The 18,970-nt window shown below is 39.6% G+C and overlaps 1 pseudogene; it reads left to right on the top strand.

Annotated features, from left to right (window-relative positions):
* Positions 1–1,841: 1,841 nt before the first annotated feature.
* Positions 1,842–7,892, top strand: LOC139175345 (p53 apoptosis effector related to PMP-22-like; annotated as a pseudogene).
* The last annotated feature ends 11,078 nt before the right edge of the window (positions 7,893–18,970 follow it).

The raw sequence follows: 18,970 nt of genomic DNA, 5'->3' as shown, positions 1-18,970 counted from the left end.
GTCAGAGAAGGGGATACATTAATTGTCCCATGCTTGGCGACATAGATAGGTCTTCAAGGTCTTGCGGAAGGCAAGGAAGGTGGGGGCAGTTCGAATCTCTGGGGGGAGTTGATTCCAGAGTGCCGGGGCCACCACAGAGAAGGCTCTTCCCCTAGGCCCCACCAGACAACATTGTTTAATCGACAGGACCTGGAGAAAGCCAACTCTGTCGGCCACTGGGATTCATGCGGTAGAAGGCAGTCCCATATAGTAGATAATCAGGGGTGAGCTACTGCCCGGACGGGGAAGAACACAGTGGCGTACCTCAGAGCACTCAATTTGCACTGAAAGATGTTGAAACAAAATGCATAAGCCATACCCACAGTGTGGTAGTAAAAATTTTGGTAGCCCATCACTGCTTATATACCACGACACAGTGCTTTACAGCCCTCTCTAAGCGGTTTACAGAGAGTGAGCATATTGCCCCCAACAATCTGGGTCCTCATTTTACCCACCTTGGAAGGATGGAAGGCTGAGTCAACCTTGAGCCTACTGAGATTCGATCTGCCAAACTGCTGGCATCGGGTGATCAGCAGAAGTAGCTTGCAGTGCTACACTCTAACCTCTGCACCACTGAGGCTCTTGTAATATAATTTACATTGTTGCTTGTCAGTCCCCACAGAAATTAATCTTATAGTTTTAAAGCCTGGGGATTGAAAAGAAAAGTGCATATTCAAATAATAAAGAAAAAGATTATAGTGTGTGTTTATGTTGCTTGAAGGACAACTGGCAGACTGGTAGAATGAATGAAGAAAAAGTTGATGGGAAGAAGCTCTCCCGTTAGCCTTCTTGGCTTCTACCCCGGGCTGGAAGAGGAGGAACTATCCCATAGCAGGTCCTTCTTCTATGGACGGAGCAACATAAATTCCGAGAACGTCATTCTATATATCTCCTGGATGCAAACATCAATCCTTAAAAGAATTACGGAAGTAGGAAGTCAATTAGCTTTCATTCAATCCACTCCTACAGATTCTTATTCACTCTTTATCAAGGGTTCTGGGAATTATAGTTCCAGGGCTTAAGAAAACTGCCCTGTGTTTCTCACAGGATGTTGGAAACCATGAAATCCCTATCACTGGATGTTTCCTAGAGGCCCATTTATGTTGCTAAGAAGGATTGGCGATACAGTATAGTACAATTGGATGTCACATAATCCTGCAACATAAGAAGCCACATCAACTCTTAGTCGTCCTTGGAGAATATATGGCTATTCAAAATTAAAACTCTTTTGCTTTGCAATAAAAATCAGATGCCCAGATAGGTTTTTCATGCTGGATTTTGCTCTCCAGACTCCTTGAGCTAAGCAGTGAGAAATCTCAACGATTTATTCAATGTCTTGTTTTTAAAGACTGGGACTATTCACCAAAAATATTTGCACTCTTAATTTCCATTGCTCTCTTCAAAAGCCCTTCAGTGCTGCTTGTTGTGAAATGCTACTGCCATGAAAAGATTAAATACTAATGGCAATGGATATAATCTGTATTTATCTTAATTAGTAGCTGACAAAGAAGGAGGAGACAGGTTCTGAAATGAGCGTAGTCCCAACCCTGAATTTTCTTTCCAGATCAACAGGTTGTTGTAGTGACTTGCTGTTAGAAATTTAGGTGGAGTTTTCTTTAGGGCCTGCTTAGATCATAAAGCTGCTGTACCTCTCTCTCCTCTCAGCTTCCCTTTCTTTCTTTTTCTCTACAGCTCTGCCTCTTTTCCATTTACACACATTTCATTTAGTCCTTGCTTTCTCCCCAGGCTACCAAAACCATTGCAGGAAAAGCTTTTTGCCTAGCATTTAAAGTGACTGGAAAAGATCCCAGAGCAAGATGGTTCAGTATGGTTTGGATTATACCCGCTGCAGATGGATCTTACCTCTTCTGCTGGGCATAGCAATGATCTTTGGTATCATTTCGCTAGCTGGTTGGGGCTGGGTAACTTCACAAACGTTTCCCTTTGAGAGTAAAGGCTCGTTATGGAAGTTATGCTCTTTAAAAGATGGTTGGCGATGTACATCTCTCATGGATTATGGTAAGTCAGTGATGGAGACAATGTAAGACAATTTGTGTGTGTGTGTGTTTGACACAAATTACACTAAGGATTTAGGGACATCACATGTTTTATAACATTTTTGCACATGTAACTCCAAGTAGTTCTTTTCACTGTTATCATTACTTCAATTAGAAGCAATGTTCTAACTATTATCAATTTCTCCAAATTAGAAATGCTTAGTAATGTGTATTTTTGTTTTTTTTTAAAAAGGAATTGATTGTCCAACAGCACAACTGTGCAAATAAATGCTATAAAGACATACCTTCCTTTTTTCTGGTTTATTTGTACTCTCAGGCTAGGAAATTTGAAGGTGTTATTCTTGTCTTGGTCAGTAGAAAAATTTGCAAGTTAAAATTTTGAAAATTGTGATTTTGATTTTTTTTAAATCGGTGACACTCTTAAAGACTAAGAAATTATTTGGGTGGATGTATACAGTGACATTATAAGGTTAAATGATTATATCCAATGGATTTGTGTAGTGTTCAGTATTTCTGAATGTACTGATATCAATGTTTTCAGCAAATATATTTTAGAAGCATATTATTAAATATGGTTTTTATTAAATATGGTTTTCTCTCTTTTTTGAAAATAGTGTTATGTCATGAACACTTATATTTTCTGTCTGCTCTTCAGAACAAAATATTTGAAGGCTGCATTGTTTATATAGGGTGCAAGACAAATAAAGTGAAATGAAGGATTTTAAAAAAATCTTCAGCAATAAAATGCTGTCAGTGAAACATATTCTGTTTATAGTATATCATAAGATTCAATTATTACTTTTGTAATAAATTTCAATAATTTTTATAATCAGTTATATTTTCATGTGTAGAAAATGTAAAATCCTCCGAGGAATCCTTAAGTAGTTTGTTTATTTTAGATTGATGGGTGAAATCTGAGAAATATACCCAGGAATGTTTAGAATGCCATTCCAAGCAAAAATGCTGCACAAATAAAAGTGGAATATTTATCTTGTGTGCCATGTGCTCTTGTTACAAAGCCATGGAACATATCTCTTGAATTTGGGTCTCTAAAATCCCAATTAGGCCCCACCATTCATTGCTTTTCAATATGATCTTCTCAGCTTTAATATCTTTGTATAAAGATTTCTACTCCTTTACAAATGCTTTTTAAAATTCCGAGCTGACTATTCTTAGCAAAATATTTTTAGCATTTAACATGCCAGATTCCTTCCTGTATAGAACAATTCAGTATTATATGAGCATCTCAATTGAAACAAATAAATAACAAAATACTCCTAAGTGTTTAGACGGCTAAGATTTAGATTTCCCTACACTACTTTCTCTGTTATTCGATTCTCAAGTTATTCCTGAATTTATTGTATTTTCAGCCCAAAGGGATCGATATTGCTGTGGTTGTCAATTCTGCACTAATGGCAAGACATGAAAGAGATTTCATGAGAACCAGAATTAATTTGGTTATGTGTCCCACAGTCATTCCTGTTCAAACACGTTATTGAAATATTGAAATTACCCAGAAAGCTTTATTTAACAGAGACGAAGATATGGTGCCTAACAGCAAAAGTAGCAATCCCTTTATTATATCTATCTCCCTACCACTGGCTTACTCTAAAACTGTAGTCGCTTTAAAATCAAAGAACCTGTTCCATGAAACAATTACCCCCTCCCCTTGGCAGATAAAACTATATGGATGTAATGATTGCAATTCACAAAGCACTTTGAGCCATTTGATTTAGTGTAGCAGATCATGCAAATCCAGCTATTATGCTTGGTAAGCCGTGACAAATGCCTTACTACTGTATATGAACCCATCCAATTGTGGTTTATTTAATAAACCATTATTATCGTATTTTTCAGAGTATAAGATGCACTGGAGCATAAGACGCACCTTATTTTGTGGGGAGGAAAATAGGGAAAAGAATCTGATTGCCAGATATTCATCTGGCCAGCATCCTTAGTCTGGTCAGCTTCAGGACATTATTTTATCCTTGATTAGGGCTTAAAAAACCCTTATTCAGAGAGAGTAACAATGAAAGAGCTTGCAAGCCAGTAAGAGCTGGGAAAATCATTAGCACCTGGTTAGGGCTGGAAATAAACATTTGGAGCAAGTTAGAGCAATGGAAAAAACCCTGCAAAGACTTAGGGCTTGGAAAACATTCTTCGCAGAGAGTAACAATGAAAGAGCTTGCAAGAGGGTAAGAGCTGGGAGCATTGTTAGCACCTGGTTAGGGTTGGAGAGAAACATTTGGAGCAAGTTAGAGCAATTAAAAAACCTACAAAGACAGGGTTTGAAAACATTCTTGACAGAGAGTAACAATGAAAGAGCTTGCAAGTGGATAAGAGCTGGGAGCATCACTAGCACCTAGTTAGGGCTGGGGGGGAAAAGCTCCGGATAAAAGCTACATTCAGAGTATAAGACCCACCTGAAAAAGGTGCGTCTTACACTCCAAAAAATACAGTACATAAAACACAGATAAATGAATGTACTATGTATACCCTACCCTAGACTGAATGGTATTTTAGAGCTGTATCTTGCCAGGATGAGACATAAAGGATGGAACCATTGTTTTCTGTTTTTATTTCCAGCTTGGGGTCGAGCTGCAGCTGGTACCTTCATGGTTGGATTTGTACTCGTCTGCATCTGCTTTGCCTTGTCCATCATCGCCTTTGCCATCCCGACACTTCGCTTCAACTTCATTAGAGGCATAGGAGGCTTGTGTTTTGTTGCTGGTAAGGCTACGTATACATTGCAAAAGAAGTATAGGTAGAATACTGCAGAATATGGCAGAGCAGATTTGGTTTGGAGAGACACTAGCTATTTTTGCCCAGGTTCGCCTAGCATGCCAGTTGCGGCCCTACCTGGACAGGGAATCTCTTCTCATAGTCACTCATGACCTTATCACCTCGAGGTTCGACTACTGCAATGCTCTCTACATGGGGCTACCTTGGAAGAGTGTTTGGAAACTTCAAACCATGCAAAATGCGGCCGCGTGAGCGGTCATGGGCTTCCCTAGATATACCCAGGTCTCTCCAACACTCCGCGGACTGCATTGGTTGCCGATTGGTTTCACGACACAATTCAAAGTGTTGGTAATGACCTACAAAGCCCTACATGGCATCAGGCCAGATTACTTACTGGACCGCCTTCTACCACATGAGTCCCAGCGGCTGGTTGGGTCCCACAGTGTTGGCCTTCTCCAGGTCCTGTCAACCAGACAATGTCATTTGGTGGGGCTTAGGGTAAGAGCCTTCTCTGTGGGGGCCCTGACTCTCTGGAATCAGCTCCCCTCAGAGATTCGCACTGCCCCCACCCTCCTCATCTTTCGCAAGAGTCTCAAGACTCTTTTTAAAATTAATTAGATTTGTTTTGCATTCACTGTTTTATATTGTATCCAGTGAGCCGCCCCAAGTCTTCGGAAAGGGGTGGCATACAAATATTATAATAATAATAATAATAATAATAATAATAATAATAATACTGTGGGACTTCAGACTGACTGAATTCTGAAGCATAACACACCAGACATTGTGATCGTGGAGAAAAAGAAAGTATGGATCATCGACATCGCAATCCCAGGAGACAGCAGAATTGAAGAGAAGCAGCTAGAGAAATTAGTGAAATACGAAGATCTAAAAATCGAGCTGCATCGACTCTGGCATAAGCCAGTGAAAGTGGTCCCAGTGGTACTTGGCACGCTGGGCGCAGTGCCAAAGGATCTCAGCGGACATTTGAAAACCATTGGAATTGACAAAATCTCCATCTGTCAATTGCAAAAGGCTGCTTTACTGGGAACAGCAAACATAATTCGCCGCTATATCACGCAGTCCTAGGTGCTTGGGAAGCGCCCGACTGGTGATGAAATACGAAATCCAGCATAGTGATCTCGTTTGCTGTGTTGTACTGACATAATAATAATAATAATAATAATAATAATAATAATAATAATAATAATAAATAATAAATAATAATATATTAGTATTAGTATGAAGAAAAGATTTACAGATACAGATTAACGGAGTTGGAAGGAAACTCTTAGGACATCTAGTCCAACCACGTGCCCAGCAGACTTGATTTGTGCCATTTCACATTTTCACAGGAAACTCAACAGAACAGCAGTACAGAAAAAACTCAACTTACAACACATTTGTTAAGTGAGTCAGAGCCCCAATTTTCTGATCATTTTTGCCACAGTTGTTGAGCAGATCGCTGCAGTTGTTAAGTGGATCATGCAGTCATTAAGCAAATCTGGCTCCCCCTCCTGACCTTGATTGTTAGAAGCTGGCTGGGAAGGTCACAAATGATGATCACAAGACCTGGGACTGTGCAACTGTTGTAGATAGAGTTGACAAGCACCCACATTTTGGTCATGTGACCATGGCGACGAGGCAACAGTCATAAATGTGTGAAGTGGTCATAAGTCATTTTGTTCAGTACCATTGTAACTTTGAACAGTAACTAAATGAATGGTTGTAAGTCAAGGAATACCTGTATTTCATAAAAAACAGGGTAATAGCAATGATACTCTGGCATTAATCAGGAGAGAAAATAGTAGTTTTATTATTATTTGTTTAAAGCACAAGCATTGTCTATTTCATTTTAAACTGGGGGTCAAGACAATATTAGTATCCTGAAAGAGAGGGCGGGGGAAGAGAATCGAAAAAGAGCTTTTTTGCTTTTCCTAAATTCTTCTGAATTCATCACCGGCTCCTCTTTATTTCTATCTCTATCTCTATCTCTATCTCTATCTCTATCTCTGTCTCTGTCTCTGTCTCTGTCTCTGTCTCTGTCTCTATCTATCTCTATCTATCTCTATCTATCTATCTCTATCTATCTCTATCTATCTCTATCTATCTCTATCTATCTATCTCTATCTCTATCATCTCTATCTCTCTCTATATGATAGAGATGATATATACTCTATCGTCTGCCTGCCTGCCTGCCTGCCTGCCTGCCTGCCTGCCTGCCTGCCTGCCTGCCTGCCTGCCTGCCTGCCTGCCTGCCTGCCTGCCTGCCTGCCTGCCTGCCTGCCTATCTATCTATCTATCTATCTATCTATCTATCTATCTATCTATCATCTATCTATCTATCTATCTATCTATCTATCTATCTATCTATCTATCATCTATCTATGACATTCTAGAACCTGGGCCCTTAATTTATTTTATTTTATTTGATTCAAAAGCATTCTAAATTTCTGCCCACCCTGTGAGTAATTCTACATAAACATGACTCAAAAGTTATCTGTCATACATCATCTTTAGTGCTGAACAGATAAACTGTATGTTTATTATTATTCATTATTATTCAGTATTCTTCATTATTCTTGTGTAAAATTTGATTCAGAATCTCACATCGCCATTTTGGTGGTATTTTTGTCAGAGCTTCAAACCTCAAAGTAGGGAAAGGCCTCCAGCTTAGTGGTAAAGAATATGCTTTGCTTCTAGTTAACCCTTCCTTTGTCTGGCAGCTGGATCAGAACACTACCATAAGAATAGGATGCCGACAAGGCTCAAAATTCTCCCAAGGCCATTAAAAAAACCATACAGCTGATTCTGTTCTCTTAATGTTTTCATGTGTCAGTAACTAATTTTTAATCTTTTCATTTTTTTCCAGCCGTATTCTCACTAATGGGCCTCGTCATCTATGCTGTAATGATTTCAACACGTGTGTCCTTCCCTGTAAATACCGTGCATGTGTTTGATTGGAGCTACGGATTTGGGTGGACCATGTGTATCATGGCAATAGGCCTTGGATTCTTCTTTTGTTGTCTCCCCCTTTATGAAGATCATATTTTGGGAAACGTCAAACCTGTATATTATTAAAATCTCCTATAAAGAGTAGCAGGGTCATCATAAGGAGCCTCTGACTCTTTGAGGTCCAAAGAAGCATACAGACATACCTACCACCTCGGGTCCAATATGCAAGAATATTAGAATATATAGAGGTTTAGCAGCTTTAAAAAAGTATTAACGATAATTGCTCTCAATTCTTGTTAATGTGGATTTGTTAGTTTTTTTAAAAAAACATTTTACCATTAGTTTTTATAGGCAAATAATAACTGAGCTGCCTTAATTAAACATTCACCAATTTGCAGTGTTTGTTTATAATCAGTATTGATTTCCTCCTGTGGCCCCCAGGAAACTCTGTATTATTCTGCAGGCTGCTCTGAACGTTTTGGGGACACATTTTTAGGGGCAGGGGTTCAAAAGCCTGCAGATCGTAAGATGAATTAATGACAACATCTACTCTGTTTCATTCCTTGGTGTGAGAGAAATCCTCCTAAAGCCTGTCTATATTGGTTCTCAACCTTTCTAATGCCACGACCCCTTAATACAGTTCCTCATGTTGTGGCGACCACCTAGACCAGGGGTAGGCAAAATTGGCTCTTCTATGACATGTGGACTTCAACTCCCAGAATTCCTGAGATAGCATGATTGGCTCAGGAATTCTGGGAGTTGAAGTCCCCAAGTCATAGAAGGGCCAACTTTGCCTACCCCTGCCCTGGACCATACGTCTAGCAGAATTCTCCCAACAGAGCTTTAATCTGAAGGTCAGAGGGATACCCCCACTGTAAATGCCTGATTGGTCAGATTGTAAAAATTCCAAGGCACCAGAATAGAAGCTTTAGTTCCTAACACCATGGGAAATTTGTCTTTTCCCATGGTCTTAGGAGACTTCTGTGAAACAGTCATCCGAGCCCCAAAGGGGTCCCGACCCCCAGGTTGAGAACCACTGCACTAGAACAGGGGTAGGCAAAGTTGACTCTTCTATGACCTCTGGACTTCAACTCCCAGAATTCCTGAGACAATCATGCTAGTTCAGGAATTCTGGGAGTTGAAGTCCACATGTCATGGAAGAGCCAACTTTGCCTACCCCTGCAAAAAGACCAAGAAACAAATGTTAAAAATTATAACCCTCTTGATTGCATTATTACTAAAATGTATAAGCTTGTCTTCTCCACCTTGTCAACTGTAGATGTGTTGGGATTGTAACTCTCAGAATTGGATGTTTAATTATGGTGACTGATAATTTTTGGAATCTGTGTTGTTGTTCTAATGAAACATCAGCATTGAAGCACATGCTTTGTTTGCAAAAAAAAATCAAAATCTTTATTAACAAGAATGGGAATGATGAAGCCAACATGGAAAACTTTTATCTATCTGAAAGCATTATTAGCCAGAACAGACTGTATAAACTACAGAAATTGTTTAGTTAGAAGAGGTTGGGAAGAAAATATGTTCCAACACTAACGAAGAAAACCCCAAACCAACCTAATTTCTCTTAATTTTAACAAAAAAAAATTGGCTTGCACATTTTAAAGGCAACTCTATTACATTCCAAACCTGTTTCCAATAAACAGCAATCTCTTATTATATGTTTCCAGATGTGCAAACTGGCCTTCAGAAGAGTTTGCTGAGGTTCCACTTGTACTTTTGTATTAGTGTATCTTAGTTTTGCCTATTTGTTTTAAAGTGTAAATACCTATTGTAATGTATGGATGTATAATTGCCAAAATATGTTCATTATTTTTTTTTACGGGGGCAACTTTTTTGTAGTACACTGTATTTTGTTTATGTTCAACTGACAAAAGCAACACACTCCATCATAACACTGAACGGATGACTGTTCTGCATAGACATAAAGAATTCAGAAAATGTACATATAGTATATACACTATCTATTATGTTAAGGATCATCTGGTACTCATTTCTTTTGTCATATATTCTGACCTCTTACAGCAAGTGTGAGCAACTATGGCAACCTTATGACTTCAGCTCCCAGAATTCCTGAGCCAGCAAGGTTGACTTAAAGTCCAGTTAAAGATCTACTGGTAGGTCATAAAATTGTCATAGTTACCCTGGTCCTATAGACTTGTTTCTTAATTCAAACCTTATTCCCGGGTAAAAATACATAAAGCTATCGCCTTAAATTGCAAGCTGTAGGAATTGTGTAGCTTCCATGTTCTGCATAATGCTCAAGGTTTAATTAAAAGTTAAATCAATAGTTACAGTGGCAAGTTGAACTCAAAAACATCTATTGTGCTTTGGCATAATTTTCCATGTTTCTTAATTACATGCTCAAAAGGGTGTGATATTATTAAAATCAGTTAACAATTTTTGTGTCTGTTGCTTATTGAGTTAAAGAATTTGCAGGGTTGGTATTATATACTAAAAATAAAAATAAACAACACAAACACTTTAAGTATGTAAACATACTGCCTTGATCAAATGACAGATGCTAATTTGTTGAAAATTCAGAAAATGGATTAGCACAGAGACTATAATTAAGTGTTAAAAATTCAGCCATTGCAAAAATGTTTTAGTATATGGGGCACTTCCCTTTGACTGCCTAAGGCAGGGATAGGCAAAGTTGGCATGTGGATTTCAACTCATGCTAGCTCAGGAATTCTGGGAATTGAAGTCCACAAGTCATAGAAGAGCCAACTTTGCCTATCCCTGGCCAGTTGAATTTTAACTGTGTCTTAAATATAACTGAGACCTGAGATCTCCCCTTCCCTTAGGAGATGAATAAAGAACAATTTAAAATAGCAAAGAAGTATCTTTTGGCAAAACACAGTATTATTGCCAGTGCTACCACTTTTGTAAAATTAATGGAAGGTGAATATTATTTCAAGTTCCCCCCCAAAAGGAGGTTGTTGGAAGTTGCATTCAGTCTGTAAATCCTGATCCTAGTTTCTTAAATCGATTTATATCCTAAAGGTAGATGCAGATTAGTTCTTTCTAAAGAACTAATTTTGCCCAATATCAATAGAAACGGAATAGTTGGGTGTACTTAAATATAGCCTTCGAAACCTTTGTTGTCCTGTAAACTGCAGAAAAATGAAATCGAAAATATTGAAGGTGTCTTTTCTGAGAAGAATCATGGGCTACAAGGTGTTTCTTTTACCTGTATTGCTCCCAAGCTCTACCTGTTCCTTTTTCAGCCTGTGAATTGCAGACTCTAACTCTGGAAACTACGAAGAGGATTTATAGTCTGCACTCAATCTCTACTGGGGGGAATATGTCTACCCAACAGGTTGCCCAATGACAGGGTTCACTAGTGGGAATTTAAAAGTCTTAGGTCTTGAACCTAGGAAACAAAATATGCTAACCAGCACTGGGGGCCTTGAAGAAAAACAACAGCAATAAGGGACACAATGGAACTAGGTTCTATATATTTAATGTATCCAGAGGATTCCAAGAAACCTTTTCCTCCTAGGAACTGGGGAACACAGAAGGCGTTGCAAATAGTGGCTTCTGCAGGATCTTATGCTTTCATCAGAATTACAGAATTGAGTCAGCACTGAGAAGACGAACAGAAGATTTCTTGTTCTCTGATGAGTGACAAAACTGGCTCAATGGCACTTCAGTCTGGTCTTGCTCATCACTTGCAAGTCAGTCAATAAGGGATATGAGTAGCTAGAACGATTTCCGTGGTCCATTTGTTTCTCCTAATGTACCCACCCTTTTCGGCTGCATCTCACATGCTAATGTGACAGTGATGATTAGACGGAGTAGGGCTTGACGAGTGTGGGAGTTTCTTTCCAGTTGAGTTACACCACCCTATTGGTGAGTAGCACTCCATAGTTATGTAGATCTCAGAAGAGAAATAGCTGCAGAGACATTAGGGGTACATACAGTGAAGGGCTACCAAATTTTTTACTACCACACTGGGTGTGGCTTATGCAGGACACCCTGCATTTTCTTTCAATATCTTTCATGCAAATTGAGTGCTCTGGGGTGGAGCCCTATTTTTGCTACCCCACTGTGTTCCCCCCAATCTGGGCAGCAGCCCACCCCTGGGTACATAATACTTTGAAGTCATATTAATATGATCACCAAATATAGTACATTATATTGTCACTGACACTGAGTTGCATTGTACAAAAGCAGATGAAAATATAATCAGCTTGGTTTAAATCCACTGGACGTTCAATCTGACTAAACTTAAAAATATCCCCTATTTCAGTGATGGTGAACTTTTTTTCCTTGGGTGCCAAAAGTGTGTGTGCTTGTACGCATGAGTTCCCACATCCATAATTAAATGCCTTCTGCACTCACGACCCCCACCCCCGTGCTACCCCACCCCTGAGCATGTGCGTACGGCCCCTCCTGCTTCCCTATTCCCCAAATTTTGGTGGGCCTGGTAGGCCTCTTTTTTGCCCTCCCCTGGCTCCAGAGGTTTTCTTGGAGTCTTGGTGTTGTGGTTAGCTCTGGCCCAGCTCCTGCCCCAAGGACTGTGGATGTGGGGGAGACATCCACATGCTGCAGGCCTGTTTTGCCCCCGGTGGAATCTGCTGATGAAGGCTCCTCTGACCAAGAAGACATGAGTGACAGGGAGGAGGAGAGTGTGGCAGACAGCTCAGAAGGAGATCAATTATCTAGCTCCTCCTTGGATTCAGAACAAGAGTTAATGATACAGCCATGCATGCGGAGAGCGATGCATAGGCAGCAACAACTGAGAGATTATTATCAAAGAAAATGAGGCCACCTGTGGTTGGGTGGGGCTGTGGTAATTAGTGAGGCTGCTATAAAGAGCAGCCTGTGGGTTTGGCCATTGTGGAGGATTATCTGATCGTTGTGTTTTGTGCCTGCTTTACTGACTTTGACCTTTTGCATGCTGATTTTTCCCCGCTTTGAAACTAAACCAGAGCAAAGTGTGTTTCACTTTGAAGGACTGTGAATTGCCTCACAGCTGCAAGCTAAGTATCACAGAACTGATAAGGGACTTGTACAAATTACCAGTTTGTTTGGAGACGAGTGCTCTTTGCTATACCAAAAGAGGGCTTAGTTTAAGTGAATTTTCATTATTTATTTATTTTATTTATTACTTAGATTTGTATGCCGCCCCTCTCCGAAGAACATTGTTTTGAATTTTCAAACGTGTGTGTGTCTGAAATTTGTACCTGTGAATTTTGGGGAGGAGTTTACCAGAGAGCCCGACAGAACACTACGGAAGGCAAAAAATACCCTCCCCAACTCCCTGGAGATCCTCCGGAGGCCAAAAATGCCCTCCCAGAGCCTCCGTACGAGCCAAAAACCAGCTGTCAGCACACACATGCATGCTGTAGCTGAGCTAAGGCAATGGTTTGTGTGCCATAGGTTCACCATCACTGCCCTATTTTATCTGTGGGCACATGTGAACATAATTTTAGAACAGTGTGTTATAATTGGAATGCCATTTCTCTTGATATTTTCTCTGAGGTGATTGGAATGGGATAGAATAAAATTGTCTAATCCATTATTGAAAAAACATTATTTTATCAATTAAAATTCAGGTAACTATTTTGAAAGTAAAAGAAATAAACACCAATAATATCACATCCTGGGAAAATGGTGTTTTGCAGAGAAAGAAGATGGAATTTTTAAAATTAAAAAATACAGATCAAACAAATCAAGGGTCCTGCAGGATAAGGCAATAGAGAAGGGGGAGATACTATAAGCTGGGATGGGTTTTTCTATGTGAACAAAGTGGTGTGATGTATCTGCCCAGGCATGCATGTCAACCTTCCCATAGACACTCCTAAGGTGTGGCATTTATTCATCTAAAGCCTGAGCCAAATGAAACACATTCTATTTTTGCACCATGCAGCCAGTCAGAAAAGTTGCATTTGAGAAGCGACACAGTACTGTATTGAAAAGGCTGCTAAACTTAAATTTTTATTTATCTATTTGTTTGTCAAACATGTATAAGGTAAAAAATATAAGTATAAACATGATTATGAGCAGGGGCGGACAACAGGCAGGACGGGGTGGAATGCAGTTCCACCGGCGGAAATGAAGTTGTGTGCCCAGCTCCAGCTGACTATTCCCTCCTCCTCCTCGGAAAGTGGCAGGGAGACCAGCACTGGCAGGAGTTGCAGTGGGCCCATTTCCTCCCCCATCTTTTCTCAACAGCTGATCAGCACCCATTTGCCTAGCTACCCAGTCTGAGGCAGAGAGTGACCTAGGAAGGAGAGCACGGGAAACGCGAAGCAAATTGTCACCCCAGAGAGCGACACTGGTGAGGTTGTAAGTCGAGGATTTAACAGTTCACTTGAACGATGATGATTGTTCAAGCCACTCCCACCTGGTCACATGATCATCAAGACACACCCACAAAATAAGCCACACACACAGTGTGGCAGTAAAAAGTTTGGCTGCCCATTACTGATTATGAGTATAGGAAATGGATACCAATAAATGGGGACAGGGACGGTAGGCACATTGGTGTGCTTATGCACGCCCCTTAAGTTACAAGATAGCTACTGCAACTAACAGTGGTTAGGTGTAGATGTGAGTGACAAATGGAGAAAAGTAGTAACATTTTATGAGGAGAAATTTACTCCCAGGGTAAAATGCTGAAGTCATTTCTTCCTTTCCTTCCTTAGTTAACCAGGATCTTAAGGCACCAAGATGAAACCTGAGCACAACAGGGTGGGAAGAGGGATTGAGCAGGACTAACATAAAGAAGAGGATAATGCAGATAAAGAAACATGAGGGATAACCAAAGATTTACATAAGAGAACTATGCTGCAGTAAACTCTATTGCAATCTACTATGCCCCAGTACACTTATTTTAGGTTCTTGTGCTTCTTAGGGCTAACACTACACTGTATTGGAGCATATTGTATTCTGATTTAGAAGATTATAGCAGATCATATTTTCGTTTGTTACCTTTTGGATAACATATTTTCATTTGTTACCTTTTGAAACTTTCTGTCAGTGACGCAATAAACTACCCCATTTGGTGATCATGTTTATTTATTTAGAATTTATACACTGCTCAAAAAAAGAGAGAGAACACTTAAACAACACAATATAACTCCAAGGAAATCAAACTTCTGTGAAATCAAACTGTCCACTTAGGAAGCAAGACTGATTGACAATCAATTTCACATGCTGTTGTGCACATTCATTTTTGTACAGAACAAAGTGTTTTTAATAGGAAAGTGAACACAAGAACAAGGGGACACAATCTGAAGTTAGTTGGGGGAAACATCAAAAGCAACATGAGAAAATATTATTTTACTGAAAGAGTAATAAATCCTTGGAACAAACTTCCAGCAGACGTGGTTGGTAAATCCACAGTGACTGAATTTAAACATGCCTGGGATAAACACATATCCATTGTAAGATAAAATACAGGAAATAAGGGCAGACTAGCTGGATCATGAGGTCTTTTTCTGCCATCAGTCTTCTATGTTTCTATGTTTCTAAAGTATTCAATGAGAATATTTCATTCATTCAGATCTAGAATGTGTTATTTGAGTGTTCCCTTTATTTTTTTTGAGCAGTATATAACTTGAGTGATCATCTACCCTTCCTCATTCAATTATTTGTTTTAAAAGAGTTTAGAAAACACTGCATGGTGAAAGCTAAATACTGAAGACTTCAAATCAGCATAAAAGGTTTCAAGAAGAGATGTTAAAACTTGCTGTGTGCTTTTGCCTTAAGCTAGGGCTGGATGAAGCCACACCTCGGTGGATGAGACTTCCAACAAGCAACACCTTTCTACTGTGTACTCTGAAACTGCTGGGCGGTATTTTAAAAAAATTGCAAGGGAAGCCATGCCAGCATAGAAATCAAAGTTACAGGCCTGTTTCCCATGCTAAAACAGCAGTGTTTTTTGGAAGCCGTGTACAGTAATTACATGTATAAGAACCCCACCCTGTTTGAGGCCTGTGCTTCAGTCAGTGAGCAAACTTTCCCAACCGGTTATTACGCAAACCTATACAACATGGGTTAGATTTATTCTGGGGAGGAGGATCAGGGGGTGGGGATCGGAGTTTGAAGCTCCCTATTGGCATAATGAATGTTTCTCAACCTCAGCAATTTAAAAGTATATGGACTTCAACTCCCAGAATTCCCTAGTCAGCATGTTGACTAGAGGATTCTGGGAGCTGAATTCCACTCAACTTAAAATGGATGAAATTGAGAAAGGCTGGTCTAATGTGATGCCATGTGGGCAAGAAGAAGAATAACAACAATAAAGCAGATGATAGTCATAAAATCCATCCACTTTCCTATTTCTGATTCCCCCCATACCATCCAGTGATGGGGAAGTGACAATAGATCAAATGCTTTGAGGCTAGGTACTAGGAAATTAGTCATAAACATGCATCCTTGATGTTTTATCTGCAGAGAGGGGAGGCATACAAATCTAATAAATTATTATTAATTATTATTATGTTTTATCTTATTTATTTATTTATTTTATTTATTTTATTTTTATGCCGCCCTTCTCCTTAGACTCAGGGTGGCTTACAACATGTTAGCAATAGCACTTTTTAAACAGAGCAAGGCTATTGCCCCCACAATCCGGGTCCTCATTTTACCCACCTTGGAAGGATGGAAGGCTGAGTCAACCTTGAGCCGGTGATGAGATTTGAACTGCTGACCTTCAGATCTACAAGTCAGCTTCAGTGGCCTGCAGTACAGCACTCTACCTGCTGCGCCACCCCGGCTCATTAATCTTGCAATTAATTAATTTTATTTAAACTTAAAATGATGTGGACAGCCTCTTTGATATAGTAGTTAAGTAGTTAAGGCTAGAAACCAGGAGGCCATGAGTTCCAGTCTCAATTTGGACACAAAGCTAGTTGGATGACCATGAGCCAGTCATTCTCTCTTGGCCCTAGGAAGAAAGGAATGTCAAACTACTTCTGAAAAACCTTGCCAAGAAAACTGAAGAGACTTTTCCAGGAGGTCTCCAAGAACTGGACACTATTGAACAGAAGACAAAAATTGTGTGAAGAAAAGAAACGATTAAATATAAGATTAGTCTTATATGACCTTTAAAGCCCTTCATGTCATCGGACCAGAATATCTCCGAGACCGCCTTCTGCCGCACGAATCCCAGCGACCGATTAGGTCCCACAGAGTGGGCCTCCTCCGGGTCCCGTCAACTAAACAATGTCGGTTGGCAGGCCCCAGGGGGAGAGCCTTCTCTGTGGCGGCACCGACTCTCTGGAACCAACTCCCCCCGGAGATCAGAACTGCCCCTACTCTTCCTGCCTTCCGTAAACTTCTCAAAACCCACCTTTGCCGTCAGGCATGGGGAAACTAAACATCTCCCCCTGGGCCCGCTGAATTTATACATGGTATGCTTGTGTGTGTGTATGTTAGTATAGGTTTTTTTAAAAACTTTTAATATTTTAATTAATTGGATTATGTATTGGATTGTTTTTCACTTGTTGTGAGCCGCCCCGAGTCTTCGGAGAGGGGCGGCATACAAATCCAAATAATAAATAAATAAATAAATAAATAGTCTAATATTTCTATAATGTGAAGGATAGGTAGGTAAGACACAACTGAATGGATTTAATCATCATCTTCATCATTACTACCACTACCACCAACACCACCAGCAGCATCAAATAAGCTGGAGAGTCCATACTGTGCTTTGCAGCTTCACAAATGCAACTATTCTGTTCTTTGGAATATTGTACTACAGATTTCTTATTTCTTTACAGGACTGCCACAAAAGGTAATGTCCAAATCAATTGTGAGGTTGCTTTCCTCACGGAATCCTACTCTTGCTGAGCTACTTATTCAATCTCTCTCTTTGATCTCAATTTTTGAGATAATGAATTTATGGGACTCCTGCACTGAACCTAGTGACTCATAGCCCTACCTTCTTGTGGCTGCTTGAGATGAGTAAGTTTGGAAAAATGGGTGTGATTGTTATCTGGCTTTTGGCTGATTAAAATGTTTCTTGCTTACATCAACAAAGGATGGTAGCGCTCAGCCTTTTAAATCGGTAAAAATTAGGGTCTTCTTTTCCTGCAAAGAGCCATAGTTGCTCCTCCTGTTGCTATGAGTAAGCCCTTGGACTCTAGTCACTGCCACTGTAGCATGCTGACAGTTGCAGATCTAGTTCAACCTGAGTTACTGGTTCTTTACCATGGAACCGCATAAGACTGTACAATGAGACAGAAGATAAGGGTGGTTTATTTATTTATTTCACCGCCCATTCAAAAGACTTGTGGCGAACAGTAGAAAGTAAGGGATTGAAGGTATCATCCCCATTCTTTAAAACCGACTAATAAACAATTTCTTAAGAATGCTAAGGTCACCTCAAATCTTTGTCAGCTGTCAAATGGCTGCTTAAAACCCTGCTGCTCAGTTCGGGTCGTATGTGACCCGAAGCCAAGTTTGAGTCCCTGTAAAAACTTTCCCTGCATATCTGAAACTTGAAATTTCATGACTTTTCATCATTTCAAGGGTTCTCTCTATGAGAATTTTTTTGGGGGGGTGGGGTGGGGGGTTTCTCTCTTGCTGAAAAACAAAAAGTCACACTTCTTGTGTTCCCGGGTCACCCTGACCCGGACCGAAAACTCTTCATTTGTAGTACTTATGTTTGGTCAATTTGAATACTTTTTTCACTTGGAAAGTAGTCCGAACATTTCTGCACACAATGATATGAAAATTGAAATGAAAAAAGTAATTCTTATTAGTTTATTTTGCTGATAGAATGCATGCCCCCCCCATTTTTGTGAAATATTTTTCAATTTATGGATAGTTTTGCTTGCAAAATGTGTTCAATTTTACTAAAGTTGGTGTGGGATTGGTAGTTTGAACATTTCTGAATATAAGAAAAATATAAATGAACTGAAATAAATGTTTCTTATTGGTTGTTTACAATCATAAATAAGCCCCCCACCCCTTGGCTGCTTGCAAACATTTTCACTTTATATTTACGCAAGCTTCAAATCCGAAATATTTTTAATATCTTATGCATTCATTTACTCAATTTAACATTGCTGATCATCAAAACAATATTTTTGGGGTGGTGGCTAATTTTTTTCTGGGCAAAAAAAAATCATCACTTCGAGTCTGTTTCTGTTCGTACATGACCGGACCAAAAAGAATTTTTTTAGGTACTTAAATTTGATCTTTTTGAAAACTTTTTCAACTGGAAAACTAGTTTG

Source organism: Erythrolamprus reginae, chromosome 1, assembly GCF_031021105.1.
Source record: "Erythrolamprus reginae isolate rEryReg1 chromosome 1, rEryReg1.hap1, whole genome shotgun sequence".
Lineage (NCBI taxonomy): Eukaryota > Metazoa > Chordata > Lepidosauria > Squamata > Dipsadidae > Erythrolamprus > Erythrolamprus reginae.
This window is presented reverse-complemented; position numbering and strand designations above follow the sequence as displayed.